Source organism: Solanum dulcamara, chromosome 12, assembly GCF_947179165.1.
Source record: "Solanum dulcamara chromosome 12, daSolDulc1.2, whole genome shotgun sequence".
In the NCBI taxonomy this organism is placed as follows: Eukaryota; Viridiplantae; Streptophyta; class Magnoliopsida; order Solanales; family Solanaceae; genus Solanum; species Solanum dulcamara.
In genome coordinates, this window is record NC_077248.1 from 44,121,434 (window position 1) to 44,143,740 (window position 22,307).

At 39.9% G+C, this 22,307-nt stretch overlaps 1 pseudogene; it reads left to right on the plus strand.

Annotated features, from left to right (window-relative positions):
- The first annotated feature begins 4,742 nt into the window (after nt 1–4,742).
- LOC129877912 (5S ribosomal RNA) lies at nt 4,743–4,862 on the plus strand (annotated as a pseudogene).
- Nucleotides 4,863–22,307: the final 17,445 nt, after the last annotated feature.

Genomic DNA, 22,307 nt, shown 5'->3' on the forward strand with positions numbered 1-22,307 from the left:
ATATCCTGGCCCGGGACTCAAGGAAAGAAGTGTTACGGTATACACGAGTAGAGTAGTGAGTAACTATATGCAATTTAAATCATTGTCAGAGACTCGACAGAATAAGAAAGTTAAGCTTTTGTTTGAGGACCCGAGTAACGGTGTAGTCATCTCGAGTGTCCTCTAAATGCCATTATGGGCTGTCTCAAAAGTAATCTCGGGGACCCTAGACATGTATTAATGTAAATCCAAATCGCTTATGGAACCAGAAACATTTGTTAACATATAGTCTGTAAGACGTGGAGCCTGTACATTTGTTACCTTTTTAACATATAAAAGTTTCCAGGGAAATAGTTTGATTATTATAAAAGTTCGATATTCAGACGTAAATAAGAGATGCTAAGAATGGAGTTACCCCGGAACTCATATCATGTTTAACCTACAACCAAGACATGCCAGAAGAAGAAAGAGAATAAACTATATATGGTCTGTACTTTCCTTTATGGGATCTGCATACACATATTTCATATCCGGCCCATCATGGGGCTCGGTGAATCATTATGGCATCATAATCTCACTTTCGTACCAAATACGTATCAAAGGAAATGAGAGATAGCTTTCCACATACTAGTGTTTAACACATAGAAGCCTTACTAGGCAATACTCAATTCTTGCAGAAATTCCAATACTAAGCAGTGGATATGGGTTATGAGGCATACTTGGAGTTTTGGGAATGGAATTATCCCCACATTCCACACACACTTTATTTAAGGCTAAAACTTGCCAAAAGGAAAGAAAGATAGTTGTACGAACTTATACCAAAACATGCCAAGAGAAAGCTTTACATACCTTTTGGGAGTTACCCTTTATCCTGCTCGTCTCGTCGTCTTCCTAACCTATTCAATATGAAAGTAATATGAATATCAACTACTCTTAACTTTCCAGCATCTTGGATTACGCCTTAATGTTAATGGAATCTATTTCCTTAGTCGTTTCCTCGACTAGTTCTTTAGTTTGTTAAGGCGTTAACGAAAATTGGGCAGCACCTCCCCTATAATGTGCCCCATCCAAATTTCCAATTAGGTCCCTAAGACCTACAGCCAACCAACAACAACAACCTGCAGCAATTCATACCAACAATATACAACATACACTCCAAACGACTTATTCAAAAATACGATATCTTAATAGGGCGTCTAGCCTTTATTTTGTAACGCCTTTAATTATACGTAACGAGGGGTCATGTGGCTTCGACCAGAAGCACCCTAACCCACATTAGGACATATTCAGGCCCTGCAACAACAAGCCACACCCCTGCAGAGCAACTCACAAGAACAACACTTTGTTTCGACAACAATTCAACTATAACGACTACAAATTAGTTTATTCTGAACGCCAAGTATTTCTAAGCCATTTTCATATTTCCAGCCACCAATAGGGCGTGTAACATGCTCCATCAGAACATATAAAGCTCAAATTTACATAAGAAACCTTACCTTACGTTAAACTTGTCAAACTCGCCAAAACTATCCAAAATGTGAAATCTGGACAGTTTACTGTTTTACTTTGTCGCTTTGTTTCGAAGGGGTAATGGAGGGAAAAAGGATTTACGTCCTTCATGAAAGTTATAGACACGTGTCTTAGGGTCGCATCCAATTTCGAATCATCCCTACATCAATTTTGTACAAAAAGATATGATCAAAATACTTACAGCTGTCCGTGTAGAATTTCCAACATCAAATCTGAGCAGTACCTCCTCTACGCTTTATCACCATTTTTTGAGCTGATACATGTAAAACTGGATTTTGAAGTCTGAATGAAAGTTATAGATAAACGAAATACCTTTCCAAAACATATTAAATCACTCGAAACGGATCTGTACACAAGAAGTTATACCAATATTACTAACCACTGTCCCTTCCAAAAACGGGTTGGTTAATTAGCGTTTTCTCTTATTTTCTCTTCCAAATTCCAATTGAAAAGCTGGAGTTTTACTTCCATGAAGGTCTTAAAATACATATATACGTATCCACATACTTAAGGTACACCGTATATAATTAATTCACGGAAGAAAATTGGAAAACTCACCTTTAATTCTTCAAAAATGTTGCTGCCTTGTTCCTTTTGGTTCTTCACGTTTTTTCTCTCATTTGGCTGATGTTTTTGGATGGAAAATGAGTTAAAGAGTCAGCCAACATGTATATATACACCTCCTTAGGAGGTGACACGTGGCAGCCCCCTAGGGTGACACGTGGCAACCTCCTAGGGTGACACCTCGTCCAAGCTTCCAACACAAAACTGCCACGTGGCAGCGTGGGGTCCATCCCAAGTAGGTGAGTCACCTGCCTGCTTGTCACCTGCTTGCTTCACTTTCGTAAGTTCGGAAACTAGGTTTTGCTCCCTCTCGTAGGTTCGTTATCTCGTTTCACTTTAAGAGCCTATGAAACCCTTTCTACGTAAGCTTGGTATGTAATCAAGTAACTCACGTATGTAAGATTTCTAAATTAGTAGCTTACGTAGATAAGTCGAGTCCTACGACTCGTTACTTGGCCTCCTATTCCTTCCGGATTCTTATGATTCCCCTTCCAACCTTCTCTACCACGGGGTATCACATTCTCCCTTCGTTGGAGTCATTTGATAGTGTCGTAGCATATTCGGTTCATATGATAATGTCCAAGAAACTTATGAGACATTCTGAGTTTAAAAGGGTGAGGTGTAACATCCTTCCCCCCTTTTAGAACATTCGTCCCCGAATGTTAAACAAAACTTCCCTTAGAACTTATACAGACCATCGGGGGATTCGTTTCTATTTCCTTACACATATTTCCATCGAAATACTTAGTATACGAGTTTCAGGAATTGGGGTTACCTGTTGACCTGGTGTTTTATGTCCTCGTTTTAATTTCTTAGGTTATCCCCTTTTCTGGTTTTGATTTTTCTATCGTATCTTGACGGTAGACACGTCTTTATTCTACAATCTTTCAGTTCGCCGATCTAGGATGGCGGTAGGTTTTTCCTCACCGGATTCCATCTTCTGGACCTCACCTATGGCATACACCCTGGGTGTCTCATCCGTATCTTTGTGAAGCATTCTTATCCGATGGACTGGGCGTATAGTTTCCAAATGAGTTGGTAAGCTCAACTTACCAGCCATGTTGCCCACCTTATGGGTAACTTGATACCGTCTAACATATTCTGGTTCAAGTTCCTTTTCTAGGTGACCCTATGATGAACATCCAATCATCAACTTGAACTCTATATGTCGACGTCGATTATCTGTATATCATTCCTGCCGACTCTGGGCTTTTAGTCAATAGTTTGCTTAATCATGTCGAGGCCATTGGAATACTAGGGTAGTAATTATTATTATAGGCAACTTGATAAGTGATGGATAATCATTCCGGCTACCTTCGAAGTTAATCTCCCGGCTTGTGATATATCTTCTAGCGTCTAATAGTGCGCTCAGTCTGTTTAGTAGCTCGAGGGAGAAATGCGGTACTAAGACCTGTCTGTGCTCCTAACCTTTTCTTGGACTGATCTCAAGGCGTTAATTATAATTGGAGTCCCTTTATCTGGATATTAGAGGAGGAAACCTCACGGAACCTTACCATTCTCCATGTTCAATAACTCCTAATTTCAGCAGCATAGGTGCTCTTGATTGGAAGCAAATGGGCTGATTCCTTAGCCTAATCACAATAACTCATATAGCACCCTACTTTTACTAAGTATAAAATGGGTGCGTAATGACTTGGATAATTTGGGAACCGTTAGCCTCGTATAGTCTTTCTCGACTCTTTTCAGAACTTTAACTGGCATTCAATCTTTTGGGTCCTTCTTCCCCTCTTTTTCCAATCCTTAGGGTTGGCTACCGAATAATGTTGCAGTCCCCCCATATAACGGCGCTCGTAGTCATTCTGGGCTTTGTCTAACATGATCTAGTGTAATTCCAAAAGAGTTTTGGCATAGAAGCTCGCTATCCTGTAATAACCAGCTAGTTCAGTCAGTTTTACTTAAACCTTTTCACAATTTCCCTTACCCCCCGCTTATAATCATCTAGACACATTATCTTGTGTCATTCCTTACCTTTACAAGAATACAAGAGGGTACAAGAAGCATCCTAGCGTTACCTCGCCAGTCCTCATATCTTGCCCTGCCTTTCCTCCCTTCCTACACTCGAGGTCGGGGTAGATCTTTGGTCCAATTGTGGCCATGTCTTACTTCACCTGTAGTACTAATTCCATCTCGGTAGTTTGGCTTAACTTATCTTTGCACCTCTCGGTAGTTAGTTGTAACTTGGGCTCCTTCGTTTGGGATAATAGCTGTGGGGACTCCGTAAGGTCCTACCACTCTTTTACCTTACAACTTCATACCTTCTCGGCGGAGTAGGTAACCTGTGATCGAAGGAGCAAGGGTCAACACCATTAATTCACAGGTAACATTTGTGGAATTTTTAACCTTGGGTATTACTACCTGTCATCCGTAAGTTACATCAACTGTTTTGCTTTTTCTTGCCCTCAGAGTTGGTTGCCCAGTGGTGTCGAAATTCCCTCGACTACTGGTCCATATAACCCTTCGGTGGTTTGCCTCTTATTAACAGGTACTATGTTGACGAACTGTGGCATTCGAATGTGTCATCAGTTAGCAAGTAGCTAATCCTCCTTGTTTTGCTTAAGTCCTTGTTAGAATTACTTTAACGTATCTTATAATACTCTGGGTACATAATCTCATATCGTTTCTCCATCACTATTTCAAATTCTTCCATCTCGCACGATCACACCAGCACTAATGCATTAAGTTCCATCAGAATTTTGAAGTTAAGCGTGCTGGGGTGAGAGTAATATCGGGATGGGTGACCTCCATGGGAAGTCTTCATGTCGCGTTTCATTATAACCTTTTCCACGAGGTGCGGACACTCAACTTAGCTCCAGATTTACCTCAGCGTTGTCTCGCGAGTCTTTATGTTTTGCCCTGTCCTTTCGTCTGTTATCTTGCATCTAGTATCGGCATAGACCTTTAGCTCCACGATCCTTTATTCACTTTGTGTTCTCCTTATTTTCTACCACAGGAGGCTTTCTATTCCTTTTTCTTTGGTTATTTATCTATCACAACATTATTTGCGCCTAATTCTATAACCAATGTTTTGGCTTTTGGTCTAGCATGCTGTTATTATCCTTCGTAGTGTCTCTTGAATTATTCGATATCCTTTCATTAGTACATTCTTCTGTTTTTATACGCAGCCGCCTTCTAGTGTTATGTTTTTCAGGGTCTCTTCACAAACTTCTTAATGCTGCTTTATATAGCGTTCTGGCTTTCATTCAATTATTGGCGGCCTCTGGACCTTTTAAACTTGGTTCGGCAAGATACCTTATTGAAGTTAAGACGTTCATCTCAGATATATTCCCATATCGATTGCCTTTACCTTACTTTTGCCATTTTCTCATTAACTTCCCCCCCTTTAGAGGGTACTCGTACTTTCATTTGTTTGTACTTGTAGTCGTTCAATTTCCAATTAGGCAGTGCTAATATTCCGACGATAACTATTCCAAATTTTCTTGAAGCAGTGGCTTTGTCCCAACCTATATCCTTTGTTTCTTGTGACGAATACAAGTTGTGCCAATTATTTCTTAAGTTTGCCATCCTCGTCCCTTGAGGGTTCCACTATTTTTGGGGCGACGTAGTGTACTCGCGTCATTTTTTTTTGTATCTTAGCCCCATGCTCTTACTGCGTTCTCAATGCAGGCCTTTAACTTAGGCAACGCGTATTAAGTGCGTCTTACTTAGTGGTTCCAATTTATCCCTGCATACTCGTATCACACTGTTCAGTTCATACTTACATATCCCCCTTTTAACTCATATATATATTTGATTCCTGACATCTCTTTGAGGTGCTTCAATTAGAAGTTCTTTCCCCAATTAGTCGGTGGCAAATTATAAACTATTATCGTACATCATTTTCCAACCATTGTTGGAAGGAATCAAAACCTCTTAAACATCACAGTACTTTTTTTTGTACTTGACCTACCTGGTCTCCTTCTGAGTTTATCCTCGAGTTATGAACAACTCATCTAATTTACAATTAGGAGTTGAGGGCTTGGTATTTTTTTTTCCAAAAGAGTGAAACTCATTCGCGGGACATCTTATCCTTCATTCTGAGCCCTCTATTTATATTCCTACAATACAAATATGGCTGGAGATACCGTAATCTGAACTTTACTAATTAATTAAGCTTTTGTTCCTCCGAAATAAAATTCTTCAAATAAAAAGGGTGCCCTTTGTCGGCGACCTGAAGGATACCTCTTACAGCTTTAGTTAAACACAGTAGGGGTACTTGGTATCAATTCCTCAGACATCTCAAAAATCTATGTTTTATTCCCTTTTCGTTGTTCTGGGAAAATTTCGGCAGAGTTTCCTCTACATTTCTTACTTATGCCAAAAACCTGCACGCAGAAAATACCAACAATGCCTCACAGGGCCAATATATATATATATACATATCACATCACAGCCGCACAGGGCTTTCAATATCATCTCATATCGCAGCCACACAGGGCTTTCAATGTCAACAATAATATAAAAATACTGGACTTACCTCATATGTCCCACTTCAAACTGCATCTGTTGCACTTTCTGTCTGCTTTTCTTTCAGGTTTCAACTTTATATTTTAATACCTTACCCGACGAATATCTTCCGTGGCTTTACTTTACTTACCTGCATGCTTTGTAACTTTCCATGTCGTCAATTACTTCCTTCTGTTGGTGTCGTCCTTCTGTTAAGATCCAAGGTTAGTATAAGGAATTTTCCTATGACTCGGATCTATAGCACGATCTCAGATATAGAAGAAAAGTAACATCCTAAATATCCTGTAGCCTCCTGTTTATAGATGTGGCGCGCAACACACCGATAAACAAGACTCTACTAGACACGGTCTGCAGACAATCCGAGGACGAACTGCTCTGATACCACTTCTGTCACGACCCAACCCCGTAGGCCGCGATTAGGGTCCGACCTGGACCCCCCGTACACATATCTATTAGCTGAGGTCACATTGTATCGTAAATAAAACAATATCATGTAACAGAGCCCCACTGGGCGATAACATTTTCATAAACTGTAGCCCTTTTCGTTTGTACCACAACACGATAGGGCACGCAAGCCGACAAGGCTGCCATAACATAATAACATATATCATATATCATGTAGACCCAACTTAATCAAACTGACATACACAACCCACATATACATGTCTGCAGACCTCTAAACATATAAATGACAACATATGGCGGGACAGGGCCCCCGCCATACCCCTGAATGGATAAAACAACTTCTATACATCCGTGGACAGTATCAAAAACTAGGCCCCGGTACAATGGAGCCTCTTCCAGCTGAGCTGCATGGAATCCTAAGCTGACGGACTCCCAAAATCTGTATCTGTACCTGCGGGCATGAACGCAGCCCCCCGAGAAAGGGGGTCAGTACGATATATGTACTGAGTATGTAAAACATAATATAATACAACTGGAAGCATATTTGAGATAGAGAAACAGGGGATAAGATATCAATTCAGAAACCTGTACCTGTACTTTGTGAATTACAAAAACATGCATGTTCAAGTCATATCATATAGCCGGCCCTTTCAGGGGTCCGGTGAATCATCTCTATAAAATCATCTCTGTAAAACCATCATGGCCCCAGTGCCATCACCACCTTATTACAACACATCATCATATATTTATACACGTATCCTGGCCCTCTATTGAGGGACTCAGTGAATAATGCAGTAAACTGTGCACGAGAACATATCCTGGCCCGGGACTCAAGGAAAGAAGTGTTACGGTATACACGAGTAGAGTAGTGAGTAACTATATGCAATTTAAATCGTTGTCAGAGACTCGACAGAATAAGAAAGTTAAGCTTTTGTTTGAGGACCCGAGTAACGGTGTAGTCATCTCGAGTGTCCTCTAAATGCCATTATGGGCTGTCTCAAAAGTAATCTCGGGGACCCTAGACATGTATTAATGTAAATCCAAATCGCTTATGGAACCAGAAACATTTGTTAACATATAGTCTGTAAGACGTGGAGCCTGTACATTTGTTACCTTTTTAACATATAAAAGTTTCCAGGGAAATAGTTTGATTATTATAAAAGTTCGATATTCAGACGTAAATAAGAGATGCTAAGAATGGAGTTACCCCGGAACTCATATCATGTTTAACCTACAACCAAGACATGCCAGAAGAAGAAAGAGAATAAACTATATATGGTCTGTACTTTCCTTTATGGGATCTGCATACACATATTTCATATCCGGCCCATCATGGGGCTCGGTGAATCATTATGGCATCATAATCTCACTTTCGTACCAAATACGTATCAAAGGAAATGAGAGATAGCTTTCCACATACTAGTGTTTAACACATAGAAGCCTTACTAGGCAATACTCAATTCTTGCAGAAATTCCAATACTAAGCAGTGGATATGGGTTATGAGGCATACTTGGAGTTTTGGGAATGGAATTATCCCCACATTCCACACACACTTTATTTAAGGCTAAAACTTGCCAAAAGGAAAGAAAGATAGTTGTACGAACTTATACCAAAACATGCCAAGAGAAAGCTTTACATACCTTTTGGGAGTTACCCTTTATCCTGCTCGTCTCGTCGTCTTCCTAACCTATTCAATATGAAAGTAATATGAATATCAACTACTCTTAACTTTCCAGCATCTTGGATTACGCCTTAATGTTAATGGAATCTATTTCCTTAGTCGTTTCCTCGACTAGTTCTTTAGTTTGTTAAGGCGTTAACGAAAATTGGGCAGCACCTCCCCTATAATGTGCCCCATCCAAATTTCCAATTAGGTCCCTAAGACCTACAGCCAACCAACAACAACAACCTGCAGCAATTCATACCAACAATATACAACATACACTCCAAACGACTTATTCAAAAATACGATATCTTAATAGGGCGTCTAGCCTTTATTTTGTAACGCCTTTAATTATACGTAACGAGGGGTCATGTGGCTTCGACCAGAAGCACCCTAACCCACATTAGGACATATTCAGGCCCTGCAACAACAAGCCACACCCCTGCAGAGCAACTCACAAGAACAACACTTTGTTTCGACAACAATTCAACTATAACGACTACAAATTAGTTTATTCTGAACGCCAAGTATTTCTAAGCCATTTTCATATTTCCAGCCACCAATAGGGCGTGTAACATGCTCCATCAGAACATATAAAGCTCAAATTTACATAAGAAACCTTACCTTACGTTAAACTTGTCAAACTCGCCAAAACTATCCAAAATGTGAAATCTGGACAGTTTACTGTTTTACTTTGTCGCTTTGTTTCGAAGGGGTAATGGAGGGAAAAAGGATTTACGTCCTTCATGAAAGTTATAGACACGTGTCTTAGGGTCGCATCCAATTTCGAATCATCCCTACATCAATTTTGTACAAAAAGATATGATCAAAATACTTACAGCTGTCCGTGTAGAATTTCCAACATCAAATCTGAGCAGTACCTCCTCTACGCTTTATCACCATTTTTTGAGCTGATACATGTAAAACTGGATTTTGAAGTCTGAATGAAAGTTATAGATAAACGAAATACCTTTCCAAAACATATTAAATCACTCGAAACGGATCTGTACACAAGAAGTTATACCAATATTACTAACCACTGTCCCTTCCAAAAACGGGTTGGTTAATTAGCGTTTTCTCTTATTTTCTCTTCCAAATTCCAATTGAAAAGCTGGAGTTTTACTTCCATGAAGGTCTTAAAATACATATATACGTATCCACATACTTAAGGTACACCGTATATAATTAATTCACGGAAGAAAATTGGAAAACTCACCTTTAATTCTTCAAAAATGTTGCTGCCTTGTTCCTTTTGGTTCTTCACGTTTTTTCTCTCATTTGGCTGATGTTTTTGGATGGAAAATGAGTTAAAGAGTCAGCCAACATGTATATATACACCTCCTTAGGAGGTGACACGTGGCAACCTCCTAGGGTGACACCTCGTCCAAGCTTCCAACACAAAACTGCCACGTGGCAGCGTGGGGTCCATCCCAAGTAGGTGAGTCACCTGCCTGCTTGTCACCTGCTTGCTTCACTTTCGTAAGTTCGGAAACTAGGTTTTGCTCCCTCTCGTAGGTTCGTTATCTCGTTTCACTTTAAGAGCCTATGAAACCCTTTCTACGTAAGCTTGGTATGTAATCAAGTAACTCACGTATGTAAGATTTCTAAATTAGTAGCTTACGTAGATAAGTCGAGTCCTACGACTCGTTACTTGGCCTCCTATTCCTTCCGGATTCTTATGATTCCCCTTCCAACCTTCTCTACCACGGGGTATCACATTCTCCCTTCGTTGGAGTCATTTGATAGTGTCGTAGCATATTCGGTTCATATGATAATGTCCAAGAAACTTATGAGACATTCTGAGTTTAAAAGGGTGAGGTGTAACAGTCCCACTATTAATCGACATATAAACGGTTCAAGGAAGGTAGCTCAACTACGATGAGAGTTTTCCTGCCAAGGAGTGAATATGAGACATATAGCGTATTCGGAGCTTAAGAATGGACTTACTCTAGAGCTCGTATCATGTATCATTTTCTTTAAGACATGTCAAAAGAAAGAAAGGGCAGGCCTCACTTGTTTGTCCCTTCCTATCCCAAAGGAGTTTGAGAGACAATAATTCACCTATCGTAGGCGTCCTAGTATTCAACAGTGGATAAGAACCAGGAGGTATGCTCGGGGCCTTATGAATAAGATTATCCCCACTTGCATACGTAGATATACATATTGCACTTCTATCAAGGATATGCCAAGAGCAAGGAATTAGATTTACGTACCCTCTGCCTTCTATTATCTAGGAGACCGTGAGAGACACTAACTCAATTAGCATAGGAGCTTTCACCTCCAGCAGTAGGTAGGGGTCATGAATCATATTCGGAAATTCGTGAGTAGATTCATCCCCACATGTTATATACACATCATATTTAGGACTAAGACATGCCAAGAGAAGGGAAGGATAGCCTTACATACTCATCACTCCCTAACCTATGGAAGGCTTGAGAAGCCCTAGTTCAATTACTGTAAGAGTGCTTTCATCTAGAAGTAAATGAGGACCATGAATTACGCTTGGCATTTATGAGTAGATTTACCCTCTGTCACGACCCAACCCCGTGGGCCGCGACTAGGGTCTGACCTGGACCCCCATTTACATAACTGTCGACTACAGTCAAATTAGACTATGTATAACGTGATACTGCTCACAAAAACCTCAATGGGTTAAAACTTTTTCATATTCATATAGCCTCCTAGATATAGGAACCAAACACATGAACCAGTGGGTGATAAAATATTCATACACGTGTGGCCTCTTTCATTTGCATCCTGTCATGAAAGGGAAAGCTAGCCGATAAGGCTGCCACAACATAACAGCTTTTACAAAATATCGCATAGGCATAATCAAAATAAACTCCTAAACAACCCACATACATATGTCTACAGACCTCTAAGAATAGGAATGACATCATATGGCGGGATAGGGCCCCCGCCTTACTCCTGCATAAACAAATATATACATCGCAGGACCAGTACCCAAAAGCTAGGCCCCGAAATAGTAGAGCACTTCCAACCTTACTGAGCGGAAATCCTACACTAGCAGATCTCCGTAATGAATATCTGTACCTGCAGGCATGAAACGCAGCCCCCCGAATAAAGAGGGGTCAGTACGATATATGTACTGAATATATAAGCATAACATAACTAAGATAACAACTGAACCAAGGATGCAGGAAACCAAGTATAACATTTAATAGGGTACTGTACCTGCACCTCACAAAGTAAAGTCATATATACCACTATCACATACCGTATCCGGCCCGCTCGGGGACTCGGTGTTACAAATACATCATCTATCATGATAGGTGTATATATGCCATTAATGCTGTAGAACGTACAGCCCGATCCCTGTATATAGAAAGTACATGCCGAGGAACGATGGCTCGATCCATATATCATATAATAATGCCGAGGAACGACGGTCCGATCCGTATATCATATAATAATGCCGAGGAACGATGGCCCAATCCATATATCGTATAAAAATGCCGAGGTACGACGGCCCGATCCATATAATACATAATAATGCTAAGGTACAACGGCCCGATCTGTATAATGCATAATCTGTCGTGGAACGTACGACCCGATCCTTACATAGCAAAATGTGCTGAGGTACGTCCGGCCCGATCCATATATATATTATAATATATATACAGGCACGCAAAACTCTGTAACATATCAAACATCCCTTAGATATCATCATAAAACATGTTTAAGAGCCCCTAGGTATAGGAGCTTACACATCCCAACACTATTCAACCTATAGGAAGCTCAAGGGTCGTAGTTCAACTACTTCAAGGTGGGTACAAGTCATGAGTTACATCCAGAATCTATAAATGGGGCTATTTCCAAATCCATGTCCTATAGCACCTTTAGTCTAGTCTTTCTAGAAGCAGGAAAAGACAAGCTTTACATGCACCACTTCCTATCACATGGAAGACTTGAAAAGTAATGACTTAACTTGTTACAAGAGTTCTAATCAGTAGGAAGTGAACAAAAACCTTAACTCACACTCAGAGTTTTAAGAGTATAATAAATTCAAACTTCATATACACAATCCTTACATCTAAGTCACACCAAAAGAGAGGAAGAATAACTTTACATACACTACTTCTCAGCATATAGAAGACTTGAGGAATGAAAGCTTAACTACTTTAAGAGTCTTAACATTCAACAATAGACACGAGTTATGAATCATGAATCATGTTCAGAGCTCATGAATAGAGTTACCCCAAGCTTCATACACATATCACTTGTCACTTAAATCTAACACATGCCCAAAAGAAAGAACATATAGGCTTTACATATTTATACCAAAACATGCCAAAAGAAGGAATAGCTTTACATACCTCTTATGAGCTACTCTTTATCCCATTCACCTCGTTGTCCTTTGAACCTATTCAACATGAAAGTAATACAAATATCAACCACTCTTAACTTTCCAGCATCTTAGGTTGCACCTTAGTATTAATGGAATCTGTTTCCTTAGTCGTTTCCCCGACTAGTTCTGTTATTTTCTAAGACGTCGACGAAAATTGGGCAGCACCTCCCCTATAATGTGCTCTATCCAAATTTCCAATTAGGTTCCTAAGACCTACAGCCAACCAACCACAACAACCTGCAGCAATTCACACCAACAATATACAACATAAACTCCAAACGACTTATTCAAAAATACGGTAGCACAATAGGGCGTCTAGGCTTTATTTTGTAACGCCTTTCATTATACACAACGAGGGGTCGTGTGGATTCACCCAGTAGCACCCTAACCCATATTAGAACATATTTAGGCCCTTCAACAACACATCACACCCCTGCAGCAGCACCTCACACGAACAACACTATCTTTCGACGACAATTTAACTATAGCAATTCCAATTTAGTTTATTTCGAACATCGAGCATTTCTACGACATTCTTAAACTTCCAGCAGCATACAAGAGGTGTAATACACCATATAACAACACCATAAACTTCAAATTGAAAGGAAAAACCTTACCTTTCCCAAAATTGGCCAAAACTTGCCAAACCTATCAAAACGTGAATTCTGGACAGCCCACTGTCTTCTATTGTCGCTTAGTTTTGAAGGGGTAATTGAGGAAAACAGGATTTGTGGCCTCAATGAAAGTTATAGACATGTGTATAAAGGTCTCAAACAATTTTGAATTACCCCTACAGCAAATTTGTACGAAAATATATGACCAAAATACTCACAGCTATCCGTGTAGGATTTCCAAAACACAATCTGGGCAGCAACTCCCCCATGCTTCACCATAATATTTCGAGTAGAGAAAAGCAAAACTGGGTTTTATAGTCTAAATGAAAGTTATAGACCTATGAAATATATTTCCAAAACATCTTGAATCACTTAAAACGAAAACTTACACAAGGAGTTATACTCGTTTTCCTAAAAGCAGTTTAATTCAAAAATGGGTCTGTTCTCTAGCGTTTTCTCTTTAAGCTTTTCTTAGTTTTCCAAGTGTAGAACTAAAAATATGGTTCCGTAGGCCTCGTAATATACATATATACACCTCCACGTAGTTGAGGAATACCTTAGGTAATTAATTGACGGAGGAAAAGTGAAGAACTCACCTTTAATTCTTCTAAACCATGGCTGCCTCCTTCCCTTCTTCTTCTCCACGTTTTTCTCTCTATGTTTTGGGCTGATTTTGGATAAATAATGACTTAAGAGTCATTAGCATACATATATATGGTTTCTTAGGAAGTGTCACATGTCAGCCCCTAAGGGTGAAACGTGTCAAGCCCTTATTGGGCCACGAATCCATACCTAGCCTCCAAGGCTGCCATGTGGTGGTGTGGGACCCACCTCAAGTAGGTGTGTCACCTACTTGGTCCAAGTAGGTGCATCACTAACTTAGTCAAAGTAGGTGCATCACCTGCTTGCTTCCGAGTAGGTGCTACGCCTCTTTCCGCCTCTCCCGTGGGTTCGTAATCTCGTCTTACTTTAGGAGCCCATGTAATCCTTGCTACGTAAGCTCAACATGTACTCCAGTGGCTTAGTTATGTAAGTCGTCCAAGTTGGTAGTTTACGTAAGTAAGTCGAGTCCTACGACTTGTTATTTTGGCCTCCAATTTGTTTCAAATCCTTATAGACCTATTTCCAACTTTCACTCTTAAGGGGCATCACGTCTTCCCTTCCTTAGAGTTACTTAATCATGTTATAGATAATCAGGACATCTTTCAAGAAGCTTAAGAAGATGTTTCGAAGCGTAAAGATACGGGGTATAACACCCTCAATCTCATATCAATCATTACTTAACTTGAAGTCAATGCCAAAAGAAGAAACAAGATAGGCTTTACATACTTATGCCAAAACATGCCAAAAGAAACCTTCACATACCTTGTCTGAATTATTCCTTATCCTATTTGCCTCGCCGTCCTTTGAACCTATTCAACATGAAAGTAATATGAATATCAACCCCTTTTAACTTTTCAGCACCCTAGGTTACACCTTAGTATTAATGGAATCTATTTCCTTAGTCGTTTTCTAGACTAGTTCTGTTATTCGCTAAGGCGTCGACGAAAATTGGGCAGCACCTCCTCTATAATGTGCCCTATCCAAATTTCTAATTAGGTCCCTAAGACCTACAGCCAACCAACAACAACAACCTGCAGAAATTCACACCAACAATATACAACATAAACTCCAAATGACTTATTCAAAAATACGATATCACAATAGGGCGTCTAGCCTTTATTTTGTAACGCCTTTAACTATACGAAATGAGGGGTTGTGTGGCTGAAACCAGCAACATCCACACCCCTTTTAGAATGAAGTTCGGCCCTGCAACAATACATTACACCCCTGCATCAACAACTCACAAGAACGACACTTTATTTCGACGACAATTCACTTCTAGCGACTCCGATTTAGTTTATTCCTAACGCCGAACTTTTCAAACCTTTTCCCCAATTTTCAGCAGCCCCTAAGGTGTGTAATACACCCTAATTTAACATCATAAACTTCAAATTGGATGGGAATAACTCACCTTTCCCGAAATTGGCTAGAACTTGCCGAAATCGCGCTTCGGAGCTTTTTTTAGCGCGCTGTAACATCGTGGCAGCTTGCTGTCCATTTTTTGCTGCACCAAACTCTAATTTTATACTACTAATACTTCCATATCATCGTGGTATACGCTAGATAATTAATTTACAGAACGAAATTGGGACTTACCTCTTTTTTTTCCCAAAGCCGTCACCCTTTTCTCTCTTAGCTTAGGGTTTGTTTATCTTCACTTGGCTGGCAATTTGATGAAGGAACTGAAGTATATGCTGTATATACATATATATATATGTGTTCCTAGGGATTGACACATATCAGCCCCTAGAGGTGACATGTGTCCAGCCCCTATTGGGCCACCGCATTCATGCGATCAAGGAGGGGCTGCCACGTGGCAGTGGGGCACACCTCCCCCAAGAAGGTGGGTCACCTACTTGACCCCAAGCAGGTGGATCATCTGCTTGCTTGAGGTACTCTACCACGTGTCACCCTCCCATTGGCTGCCCCGCATGTTTTTTTTCTTCCTCGTGGAATCTCGTCTCACTTTAAGAGCCTATGTAATCCATGCTTCGCAAGCTTGGTACGTACTCCAATATCTTAAGTATGTAAGACTTCCAAGTTAGTAGCTTACGTAGGTAAATCGAGTCCTACGACTCATTTCTTGGCCTCCAATTCTTTTTGGATTCTTATGACTCCATTTCCAACCTTCCTTCTCACGAGGTATCACAATCTTCTTTCCTCAGAGTTATTTGATAGTGTCGTAGCTTATCCGGCTCACATGATAGTGTCTAAGGAACTTAAGAAGACATTTCGAGCTCGAGAGTGCGGGGTGTAACATCCTTCCCCCCTTTAGAACATTCGTCCCCGAATGTTGAATAAAACTTCCCTTAAGACTTTATACAAATTGTAGGGAGATTCCTTTCTACTGGAATGACATACATTTTCATCCAAGTAATTAATATATGAGTTCCAGGACTGGGGGTTATCTGTAGACATCGGGAATAGGTACGGACACCTGTGTTTCATGTCCTCTTCAACCTCCCAGGTTATGTCTTCACGATTCTTATTCCACCACAGTACCCTGACGGAAGCTATGTCCTTAGTTCGCAACCCGTTTAATCTATTGATCCCGGATGGAAATGGGTTGCCCTCCGTAGGATAACTCCCTGTTACGTGAACCTCCTCCATGGGAAATATTCTGGGAGCATCATTTACATTCTTGCAGAGCATTGATCTGTGAAAATTGAATGTATTATTTCAAATTGAACGGTAGGTCCCACTCATAGGCAGCTTTATCTATTCTACAAATGACCTGAGAAAGATCAATGTATCCCCTTCTTGCTGACTCTAGTCTTCTAATTGATAGCTTGTCCCAGATTAAGCTTTACTTCATCAATAATTTACTGGATCCCCTCTGGGCCTATCCATTAATCGAAGGGTGAAATGTCGTACTAAGATTCACCTATGTTCCCAATCTTTACCGGAATGATCTCCAGTGATTAGCCGTACGTTGAACTTCCCCATCCGAGATAATAGATGTGGGAACCCCGTGAAATCTTATTGTTTCCTTGCTATGTCATCTCGTATAACCCTTAGCTGAATATACCTTCTTAATTGGAAGAAAATAGGTTAATTTTGTCAGCTTATCTACCATAACCCATATGAGTTTATACTTCCGTAGAGTGCGAGGTCAGCCTGCACTATAACCTACATTATCAAGCCTCTGATGCCCCTTTTCATTTAAGCCATTATACAACTCCTCTGAATTCAACTTGTAACACCTTAGGTATGCTATCTTGCTCCTTTACTTAGATCTTCCTTCCAATTTTATTACCACACGTTATACTGTAATTCTTACACAAACGTGTGTAGGTACGTAGAGCCATTTAGAAAATGCTTTAGTGTCACTATACTAGCGGCTTACCTCCTTCAGTCGAGGTCAGGGCTTCGCTATGGCTTTTGTCCTTAATACCGATTATATCTTAATAGTTTTGCCTCGAACCATCTTACACTTTTCTTTAATAGATTCTACATATGGCAATCACATTGCTATTACTGACTTCCTTTTATCGAGTGATCATTTGACCTTGTTCTTAGTATGCCAATGTTCGTAAGCTGTAAAACTATTCTTGTGCCATTTTCACGAAGTGCGTTGTATTTAAGTCATAATCTTTTCTGTTCTTGTCTTCCTCTGTTCTATATGTGTCATTGTACTAACACGCCTTTATAATCTCTTTTTGTCATACTTGTTTTGTTCCCCTTTTCACTTCCCAGAGGGTCACCCATCCAGTGCTACTCTCATCCAAGCACGCTTAATTTCAGAGTTTTGACGGAATCCGATGCATTAGTGCGGGTATGATCGCGTCCATCCCTTATGGGGTCTCGTTTGAAGTTTAAGCGTTCCCATTTACATATGATAGAGTCAGTTGATTTTCTCTTACGCTTGTACTTCTGTTGTCCACTTCCCCCCTTTTAGGGTGTACTCATGTCATCCTCCGTTTATTTTCAGCTACTCACACGCAAATGATTCTACTCCAACATATTTAACATGCTGCACCATATCTACATGTTCTGTTAAATCTTCCATACGTTAGGTTGCCTTTATTGGAAACCCTAGCACAATCGTAGGGTGCTTTAGTATTTGGAATATATCGCATAAAATCTTATCTAATGATTGATACTCGAGTATTATCCGTAATGTAGCAGTGCATTCAAAGCCACATTCCATTCATCCCAATCAGTAATTAGCGGAGCTCATAATTGGTGCAAATTCCCCATTCGAGTGTACTTATACTTTAATGACTCATGTTCCAAGCTTCGTCCTTATACTAACTTTATTTCCGTGGATACAGCTTATTCTTCTAATAACCTCGCAATGCAGTAGTTGTTCTGCAAATCGACATACCCTCTTCTTACAGGAGCTCACTAATCATCAAGGTGGAGTCACGAATATTAACTTCGTTATGCCTTCTGAACTTTCATCTTTGTCATGTGCTTCAGGCTCCCTTCTAATCCTTCTTAAATCATATTAACTTCGTTGTAGTAGGGGCCTTATCTTATTACTTTTTCATCATACTATACTTTCAATTCGTAATTGTCTATCTCCTTTTTTATTCGGTACTCATACTTAATTAATCACATCTATCTTGAACACCTATATTATAACTTCTCTATTATTCCTCCAGCTCATTTCCATTTTTGGTTGGGCGCAAGGAATTCCATATTACTCTTTATTTCCTTATACTAGCTATCCTTTTTTGTCATCACACAACCTTTATTCGAAACTTTCCTTACTAAGCTTTACTTATTCTCACAATGGTTTTGGTTATATTCACCTGGTACCCTGTTCATATTCAGTCTCATAGTATAACACCGCTTGACTTTCTTCACGATTCTTACTATGGGCTACCTACCTTTCTTAGTTAGTATTATTCTTAATGTTTCACAAGCTATCTTATTAACACTTCATATCCATCACAATTCTTTATCCCTCGTACTCTTGTCTTAATTATACTGTTACTTTCTTCAACTATAACTTGTCATAGTTTATCCCTATGTATCAATTCAGGCGATGCCTTACTATATCATTTTATTCCGATCTATCAGTCCTCTCTGAGTCATCTTCTTTGGCTTATAGGTCCTTTCTAACTTTGTTCTACTATTCCAGTATCGACCTCCTAGTTTCTATTATCATTAACTCAGCAATTAACTAATTTCTCAAGGTCAACCATACTCGTTTAGTCAAATCTCATCATTGTTGCGAGAACAACTTTTCAAGACATACTACAACCCTGTATCTCATTCTCCTCTTATTTCTAGGAAAATTTGGACAGAGTTTCCTCTGTATTTCTTACTATCTCAACAGCTGCACACAGAAAATACCAACAATGCCTCATAGGGCACACAGATATATATATTCATATCGTATCATATCACAGCCACCCAGGGCACACATATATATTCATATCATCTCATATCGCAGCCACACAGGGCACCCACATTAGTAGTATGAATATGGACTTACCTCGTATGTCCCCTCGAACTGCACCTGTTGCACTTTCCTGTATAATTTTCCTTTCATTTTCCAACTTTATATAACAATTGTATTGTAGCACCTTACCTGACATAGGTCCTTTGTGCCTTTGCTTACCTGCGTGCTTCGTAACATCCATTATTGCTAGTTACTTTCTTTTACCGGCGTTGTCCTCCTACTAAAATCGCAGGTTAGTATGAGGAATTTCATTTCCTATGGCGCGGCTCTATTGCACGATCTTAGATATGAAAGAAAGTAACATCCTAAATGTCCTGTAGCCTCCTGTCTATAGATGTGGTGCACAACACACTGATAAACAAGACTCTACTAGACACGGTCTGTAGACATTCCAAGGATGAACTGCTTTGATACCACTTCTGTCATGACCTAATCCCATAGGCCGTGACTGAGGTCCGACCTGGACTCTCTTATGTGTATTTATCAACTACACTTAAGTTGAACCGTGTGTGATGTGATACTATACATAAAAATCTCAATAGTTTAAAACTTTTTCATATACTTGTAGCCTCTTTCATTCGTATCATATCATGAAAGGGCACGCGCCGACGAGGCTGCCGTAATATAAAAACATTTACAACATGCCGTATAGGCATAGTCGAAACAAACTTATAAATAACCCACATCCATATGTCTACAGACCTCTAGGAATAGTAACAATAACATATGGCGAGACAGGGCTCCCACCGTACCCCTGAATGCACAAATATATACATTAAGTGACCAGTATCAAAAATTAGGCTCCAGAATAGTGAAGCACTTCTGACATAGCTGAGAGGAACTCCTAAGCTAACGGATCTCCAGAATGAATATCTGTACGTGTTGGCATGAAACACAGTCCCCCGAGGAATGGAAGGTCAATACGATATATGTACTGAGTATATAAAGCATAACGCATCACAACTGAGAGAACAACTGAAATGGGGATGCAGAAAATAAGTATAACAGTTAATAAGGCACTATACCTGCATCTTATAACATAAGGGCATGTACACCATCTTCACATACCATATTCAGCCCACTGGAGGACTCGGAGTTACCATATCATCGCATATGGCATCGTGTCATAGGTTACGATTACATTATTATGTTTTCACATGCATGCCCATCTATCATTACATATCATACCGTACCTAGCCCAGTATGGGTCTCGGTATTATAATCATATCATCACATACCATACCCGACCCATTAGGGGACTCGATGTTATCATCATATACCGTACCCGGCCCTTTAAGGGACTCGGTGTTATAATCATAGCATCATTCACCGTACCCGGCCCATTAGGGACTTGGTGTTATAATCATAGCATCATATATTGTACCCGACCTATTAGGGACTCGGTGTTATAATCATAGCATCATATACCGTACCCGGTCCATTAGGGGACTCGGTATTATAATCATATCATCATATACCGTACCCGGCCCATTAGGGGACTCGGTGTCATAATCATCATATATAGGTAGATCATTATCTGAGACTCACTTGGGTAATCATACTGAACTATCGTTCGTGGATCAGGATAATAATCATCTTAGATGCCCTTTGAGTGCCACTAGGGCTATATTAAGTGAAGTCTCAGGAATTATAGATATATTTTAAGGTAATGCCAACCGGCTTAAGGGAATCATAGACATCTGTCATCAAAGAGTCCTTAGGACTAGGAACTCTAAGTCCCACTATTAATCGACATATAGACGGTTCAGGAAAGGTAGCTCAACTACGATGAGAGTTTTTCTGCTTGGAGTGAATATGAGACATATAACGTATTTGGAGCTTAGGAATGGACTTACTCTAGAGCTCGTATCATGTATCGTTTTCTTTAAGACATGTCAAAAGAAAGAAAGGGTAGGCCTCACCTGTTTGTCCCTTCCTATCCCAAAGGAGTTTGAGAGACAATAATTCACCTATCGTAGGCGTCCTAGTATTCAGCGGTGGATAAGAACCAGGAGGTATGCTCGGGGCCTTATGAATGGGATTATCTCCACTTGCATACGCAGATATACATATTGCACTTCTATCAAGGATGTGCCAAGAGCAAGGAATTAGCTTTACGTACCCTCTACCTTCCATTATCTAGGAGACCGTGAGAGACACTAACTCAATTAGCATAGGAGGTTTCACCTCCAGCAGTAGGTAGGGGTCGTGAATCATATTCAGAACTTCGTGAGTAGATTCATCCCCACATGTTATATACACATCATATTTAGGACTAAGATATGCCAAGATAAGGGAAGGATAGCCTTACATACTCATCACTCCCTAACGTATGGAAGGCTTGAGAAGCCCTAGTTCAATTACTGTAAGAGTGCTTTCATCCAGAAGTAAATGAGGACCGTGAATTGCGCTTGGCATTTATGAGTAGATTTACCCTCAATATCATATTAATCATTACTTAACTTGAAGACAATGCCAAAAGAAGAAACAAGATAGGCTTTACATACTTATGCCAAAATATGCCAAAAAAAGCTTCACATACCTTGTCTGAATTATTCCTTATCATATTTGCCTCGCCGTCCTTTGAACCTATTCAACATGAAAGTAATATGAATATTAACCCCTTTTAATTTTCCATCTCCCTAGGTTATACCTTAGTATTAATGGAATCTATTTCCTTA